The sequence below is a fragment of the Cervus canadensis genome, chromosome 1, assembly GCF_019320065.1.
Source record: "Cervus canadensis isolate Bull #8, Minnesota chromosome 1, ASM1932006v1, whole genome shotgun sequence".
NCBI lineage: Eukaryota > Metazoa > Chordata > Mammalia > Artiodactyla > Cervidae > Cervus > Cervus canadensis.
Genome location: NC_057386.1, coordinates 115,996,620 through 116,004,531, shown reverse-complemented (window position 1 = coordinate 116,004,531; position 7,912 = coordinate 115,996,620).

Sequence of the window (7,912 nt, the reverse complement as noted above, 5' to 3'; positions counted from 1 at the left end):
CACCGGAAGTGGCTCTCACCGGAAGACTAGAGTCGAAGGACCACAACCTTGTACTTCCTTTTCTCCCTTAGCAACGGATGTCGGCGTCGATTACTAAGGGAGGCCCTGTGGCCTGGGACCGCTTGGTTTTCAAGTTTTGTTCGGGCCCCGTTCTTACATACAAATGTCCGATTTGCAGAAGGGACCCTGGCTCACTTTTATTTTTCGGTGTGAAGAGGGCGATTCCCGCCTGAAAGCGGGATCACAACTTGTCTTCGGAGTGGAAACGGGTCGCAGAAGAAGGGCCTTTAAGGAGAGTGTGGACCATCCTGAAGGCATCTATAGATTAATCAGACTTTGAATAATAACAGCCACCAAACCTATTGTTTAATTCTGTGCATTGCTAAGTACTTCACATGCATTATTAATATTTAATCTTCGCACTTACATTATCCACATTTTACATCCCAGGAAACGCAAGAAATTCAGAAATATAGTAAGTTTTTGACACAGGTGTAAGTGGTGGAAACAAGATTGTCAGGCAAATCTGTTTCTCAAGAATAGCACTGTCCAATAGCATATATGGAAGGTCATATTTTAAATTTTCTAGTAGCCACATTAAAGTGAAAAAACCGGTAGATTACTTTTATCAGTATCTTTCACTTGCCCCAATATGTTCAAAATATCGTCATTTGTATGTAAGAATTTTTAATGAGATAATTTACATTCTTAGGGAGTGGCAACCCACTCCAGTATTCTTGCCTGGAGAATTCCATGGGCAGAGGAGCCTGGCGGGCTGCATACAGTTCTGTTCAGTTCAGTCCAGTCGTTCAATCGTGTCCGACTCTTTGAGACCCCATGTACTGCAGCCTACCAGGCTCCTCTGCCCATGGGATTTTCCAAGCAAGAGTACTGGAGTGGGTTGCCATTGCCTTCTCCGTAAACCAACTTAAACGTAACTTAAGCAACATACAGTTCATGGGACCACAAAGAGTCAGACACGGCTGAGCGACTAACATCTTTCACGTGTTTGTACTAAGTACCTCTCCATTTGAACCAGCTGTTTTTCATGTTCTCAATGGCCACATGTGACCAGTGGCTACTACACTGGACAATGTTAGAGCCAGAGAGAACTTGCCCTCCCTTCTAATCGATTCCCGCGACTCCAGAGCAAGTGACTGCAACTGCTTTAGTAAAGAAAGACATGTTTTGGTTCAGTGATTCTCAAAGTTTTTAGTCTCAGAACCCATTTATAAGCCTAAAAATTATGAAGCTTTTGTTCATGTGCACTATACCTAACTATACTTACACTACTAAAAATTGAAATTGAGACATATGGAGCATCCTGACTAGTACACTGGGTTTCACACTTCCTTTGTCTGTAAACATAATAATTGAAAGCAGTTGCCACACATTTGCTAGTGGCTGGATCCTTGTGCTGAGTACCTGTGTGCACTGTCCTATTCCATCCTCCCAACAAACCCGCCAAGCAGGTTCTATTAAAATTTCCACTTCAGGGGACTTCCCTGGTGGTTGGGTGGTGAAGAATCTGCCTTGCAATACAAGGGCCTTGGGTTGAATCCCCGGTCAGGGAACTAAGACTCCACATGCTGTGGAGCAACTAAGTCTGCCTGCAGCAACTACTGAGCCCACATGCCACAACTACTGAGTCCCTGTGTCTCAGAGAAAAATACTGCATCCCTGTGGGAGAGTAAATGGGTACCATTTCATCCTGGGCAATTTGGACTATTTACAAAAATGACGAATCTGCATACCCGGTGATCTACAGAGTAATCTATTTATCACACACACATAAGAATAAAGTTATTTATTGCAGCATTGTTGTGAATAATAAACAATGAGAAGAAATCTGAATACCTAGAAAAATTATAGTAATCCCACACAGTGGAATACTATGTGCTATGAAAATACAGCAGCTCTTGTGTATTGATAAAGGAGATTCTAAGATTCATCGTTAAGGCCAAAACAGTAAGGTGCAGGGCAATGGAAGAGAATGCTTTTAATTGTGTGAGAACAAATGTTTATAAATATAGAGATAATTAAGAAACTGGAGACACTGCTGGCCTCTGATAAGGCAGCGATGTGATTGAGGGCAACCTTTTGTCTTTGGGAATTTTGTGCCATGTGCGTGCACTATTATTCAAAAATAAGAAAAAATCAAAAAACAATTTAAAAACTTTAAACTTGAAAAGCATCTTCAAAACACAGGGGTATGACTTCCGTGGTGGTCCAGTGGTTAGGAATCCACCTGGCAATGCAGGGGACGTGAATTTGATCCCTCCCTGGTTGGAGAAATAAGATCCCACATGCTGGGAGGCAAACAAGTCAGCGCAAGCCAGAACTACTGAGCAGTAGTAACTGAAGATCTCCCATGCTGCAGCTGAGGCCTGACACAGACAAAGGAATAAATTTAAAAACTACAGTGGGAAGACAGCATCAAAATTGATGTTCCTTCTTGTAAAAATATAGATATATATATTCATTAGAAGCTCATGAAAATTGAAAAAGCAGACCACTTAATAGGATAAATATGAGCCCAAATTTATAAGAAGACATCTATGTTCTCAATGGCTTCTATGACCATATGCTTCAATGGCATCTATGTTCTCTATGTTTAACTGTCCCTGTGTCAAAAAATGGCTGGAAGGCTATAGTCCCCAAATGGTAACTCTGGTTCTCTCTTTGTGGTAGATTAGTAGTAAGTTTTATTTTCTTCTGAATGCTTTTCTTATTATCTGAATTTCTATCATGATCATTTATTTCTTTCATAACTAGAAACACTTTTAAGAGATGACTAATATAAGTGTATCTTTCTTTATGCAGTAGCTCTGAATTGTTGCAACCTTTGTAACTCAAACCCTCCTTTTCTGGTAGGATCTCCAATCTCCAGAGAGATGCTTAAACCCAGTTGTTAAGCTCACTTTACCTCTCAGATCTTCACAATAAACCCACATTTAAGCCTTCCTATGTAGCTCTTCACTATAAACCCTTAATAAAAATAATTAATTTGTAATAAATAATGTGGGTGTTATTACCTAATTTATGTGGTTGATCAGTTTGTATTTCACATGTATTCCCTTTAAAACCAGCAAGCGCATACAAGTTTCCAAGAACTCATTTCTGGTTTTTTGCATATCTCCTCCTATCTGTTGTGAATATATATGTTGTTAAACAGTGACTAGGTTCCTGTTTTATTTTCCATTAACAAAGAATGGCATTAGTTTCAAAATCACTTCCTCCTGTTCAAACAGAAGCCCTATAAGACTTTAGCACATTGGTTCCCAGAACATCTGATCATAACATCTTATAAGTCACCATTATTTATTTTCCTAATCAGGAAGGGCCTCACCTGAAGAGGCCATCAGAGGTCAGTTCATTGACTGGTGAGGAAACTGAGGCCCAGAAGAGTTCACTGATAGCAGAATTAACTTCTGCCATCAGTTAAACTAGTCGCCCCATTTCCTGGCAGAGACTCTGGGTTTTTTTCCGATTGTCTTTTCTGACAGTTTCAAACATGCGGAACAACGTAGAAGGGAAGCTGAGTGTAGTAGCCAACCTCCAAGATATGACCCCAAAGACCTTATATATCCTGCAGTCACACATCCCACGTTAAATACAGCAGATGTGTGTGACCAAATGTTTATTGGGAGAGACTTTCCTGGTGGTCCAGAGGTTAAGAATCTGCCTGCTAGTGCAGGGGACATGGGTTCGATTCCTGGTTGTGGAAGTCCCCCATTCAGAGTGGCAGCTGAGCCCGTTCACCACAACTACTGAATCCCACCTGTCTTAGAGCCTGTGCTCCATAGCAAGAGAAGCCTCCACAAAGAGGAGCTGGCGTGCCACAACTCGGGAGTAGCTGCCGCTCAGCACAACTAGAGAAAGCCCACGCACAGCAGTGAAGACCCAGCACAGCCCAAAATAATTAAATAAATATTTTTTTAAATTTTATTTTTTACTGTGAGAAGGATGGTATGTAAATTTCAAGGTCAGGTCATAAATGACGTTCCTGTATCCACTTTGCTTTCTCTTGGCCCACTTGCTATGGAAGAAACCACTCACTATGATAGTTGTGAAGATGCTCGGGAGAGGATCTGCCTTTTTTTTAATTTTTTATAATTTATTTTCAGTTGGAGGATGATTACTTTACAATGCTGTGCTTGTTTCTGCCGTACAACAAGGCGAATCAGCCGTAAGTATACCTATGTGCCCTCCCTCTTCAACCTCCCTCCCACCCCCACCCCATTCCACCCCTCTAGGTGGTCACAGAGCACCCTGTTAAGCAAACTGTGTTATGCATGAGCTAGCTGTTTTACATGGCTATCCCATGAGCTAGCTGTTTTACATGGCTATCTCATGAGCTATCAGTTTTACATATGGTAATGTGTATGTTTCAATGCTACTCTGTCAATTCGCCCCACCCTCTCCTTCCCGCACTGTGTCCACAAGTCCGTTCTCTATGTCTACTTCTCTATTCGTGCCCTGCAAATAGGTTCGTCAGTACCATTTTTCTAGACTCCATATATTTGCACCAATATATATCTGTTTTTCTCTCTCTGACTTATTTCACTCTGTATAACAGGCTCAGGGTTCATCTACCTCACTGGAACTGACTCAGATTCATTCCTTTCTATGGCTGAGTAGTATTCCATTGTATACGTGTACCGCAACTTCTTTATCCATTCATCTGTCAAAGGACATCTAGGCTGATTCCACGTCTTGGCTATTGTAAATAGTGCTGCAGTGAATACTGGAGTACATGTGACTTTTTCAGTTATGGTGTTCTCAGGGAATGGGTTTGCTGGGTCATATGGTAGTTTTAGTCCTAGTTTTTTAAAGAATATCCAAACTGTTCTCCATAGAAATTGTATCAATTTACATTCCCATTAAAAGTGCAAGAGGGCTTCCTTTTAGGACAGGATCTTCTTGTGGAGAGGTCTACCTGTTAAGAACTGAAGCCCCCTGCCAACAGTCATCACTAACTTATCAACCATGTTAGTCCACCACCTTGGAAATGGGTCTTCCTGTCTCATTCAAGTCTTCAGATGAGACCACAACCCTGGGTGATATCTCACTGAAGCCTCATGAGCGACCCTGAGTTACAACCACCCAGATAACTGGCTCTTGGATTCCCGACCCACAGAAATTGTGTGAGATAATAACTGTTAATATTTTTCAAAGGTCCTAAGTTTTGGGGTAATTTGTTATGCAGCTAGAGATGACAAGACACTGGAAACAATGTTCTTTAAAATGTGGGCCTTATACCACCTAGCCAAAAAATCCCCTGACTTCCTGGTTAAAAGCGCAGGTCCCTGCTCATACACTCTGGTAGGGAATGTAAACAGGTGTGGTCACTATGGAAAACAGTACAGAGCTTGCTTAAGAAACTAAAATTAGAGTTGTCATATGACCCAGCAATTCCACTCCTGGGTATATATCCTGAGAAAACAAAAACACTAATTGAAAAGATACATGCACCCCAACGTTCATAGCAGCATTATTCATTTATTCACAATAGCCAAGAAATGGAAGCAATCTAAGTGTCCATCAACAGACAAATGGATAAAGATGTGGAATATTACTCAGCCATAAAAAAGAATAAAAATCTGCCACTTACAACAATGTGGATGGGCCTGAAGGATATTACACATAATGAAATGTCAGACAGAGGAAAACAAATACTGTATATTTTTCACTTATATGTGGAGTCTAAAAAGTGAAATGAATGAAAATAGAAAAAAAAAAAGGTGCATGGTCTTAGCTCCATCTCAGCCAAATGTATCAGAATGTATCAGTGTGATACTCATGCATCTACATTTTGACAAACTTTTGTTGTTTGGATAACATGCTAAGTTTTTTTGCTCATATCCAGACATCACCTTTACTATTTAATCTAATTAGCTTTGTTTTTTTACCTATATCACATAAATATTTTAAAATTTCTTTTGTTTTTAGTTTGTTTTCATATTTGGACAAAATATATTTTTCTAATATATATAAAAATAAGTAGCTATATTTATTTTAAGTAGGATAACTGTTTATCACATGTATCACCTAAAATCATCTTCCTTATGCTCAGAATGAAGTGTAGTACACTCTATCTTGGGTAAAATTCTGAGATAGAGAAATAGAGATTATCTGAAAATGATAAGAGCTATCGCACCCCACATTTTCTCTGAAGCTGGATCAGTTCTAAGTTCTGGCATCTGTAGCATCTCCTCCCAGTCTCACCACATTCTCGGGCAGCAGGCAGGCTAAGGTCTGACCAGTGCCACTCTTACAGATGAGGACACTGAGCCACATACAGGCACAGGCCTGTCTAAGGTCACAGATGCTATCACAGAACACGAGCCCTGTCTCTGGTCCTCCCAGTCATACATTTTTGCAAGATACACTATTCCTCCATGGCCATATAACCCATAGAGATCTAGGGAAAAGGAAGGATACCTAAAATATAGACAGCATATTATTGTGAAAGAATGTAATGAAACACTCAGACTTACTGGAAATGGATCGTAGACCTAAGCATAAAAGCTAAAACTATAAAACTCTCTAAGGAGTTTTTCTTGTAGGAGAAAAACCTTTGCAACCTTCAGGTAAACAAAGATTTGTTTGCCACAACTAAGACCCAGCACAGCCAAATATATATATATATATATATATATATTTAAACCCCAAAGATTTCTTAGGTCACAAAAGCCTAAATTAGAAAAGAAAAAATATCTGATAATCTCAATCTTATTTAAGTTTAAACATTTTCTTTGAAAGATACTGTTAAGAAAATGAAAAGGTATGACACAAATTTCAGAAAATTTTATAGGTACACACATCTAATAACGACCTGTATCCATAACGTGTAATGATATCTTACAATTCAGTAAGAAGACACACCATTTCCCCCAAACTGTTAAAATATTTGGACAGACATTGCACACCAAAAAAAGGTATATAAATGGCCAATAGGTACATGAAAATATGGTCAACATAATTTGTCACAAGGGAAACAAAAATTAACACCACAATACACTATATTAGAATGATGAAAATTAAAGAAATGGTCAACACCGTTTGTTGGTAAGGATTTGAAGCAACTGGAACTCTCTCATACATCACTGATAGGGATGTAAAACGATAACGTATGCTTCCCAGGTGGCGCTAGAGGTAAAGAACCCACCTGCCAATGAAGGAGATGTAAGAAATATAGGTTCCATCCCTGGGTTAGGAAGATCCCCTGGAGAAGGAAATGGCAACCTACTCCAGTGTTCTTGCCTGGGAAATCCCATGGACAGAGGAGCCTGGGGGGCTATAGTCCATGGGGTCGCAAAGAGTCGGACACGACTTAGTGACTAAACAGTAACAATAAATGCTTTGGAAAGCTAGCCGTTTGCTATGAAGATAAACATAACCTTACCTCAGTGACCCAACCATTTCACTCTTCAATATTTATTTATCCAAAAGAAATGCAAATGTAAATCTATAGGAAGACTTGTACATGAATGTTCACAGTTACTTTATTCAGAAGAGCTCCAAATTTGGAAAATTTTAAATGGTCATTAATTGATGAACAAATAAGTAAAATATAGCATATCATACAATAGAATATTATTCTGAGATAAATAAGAATGCACTATTAAAAGATGGTAACATTTATGAATTTCAAAGCCATGCTGAATGAAAGAAGTCAGACAGAAAAGAATATGTACTTTATGATTCTGTTTACATAAATTCTAGAAAATACAATTAATCTATAGTAGTAAAAGCAGATTAGTGGTTGTCTGAGCAGCCAGAGATGAAATTTGGGGGTGATGGGAACATTCTGTATCTTGATTGCAGTATTGTTACACGTTTTCTTTTCAAGAGCATAATTGGCTATTTACATGTCTTCTTTGAAGAAATGTCTATTCATCTCTTTTGC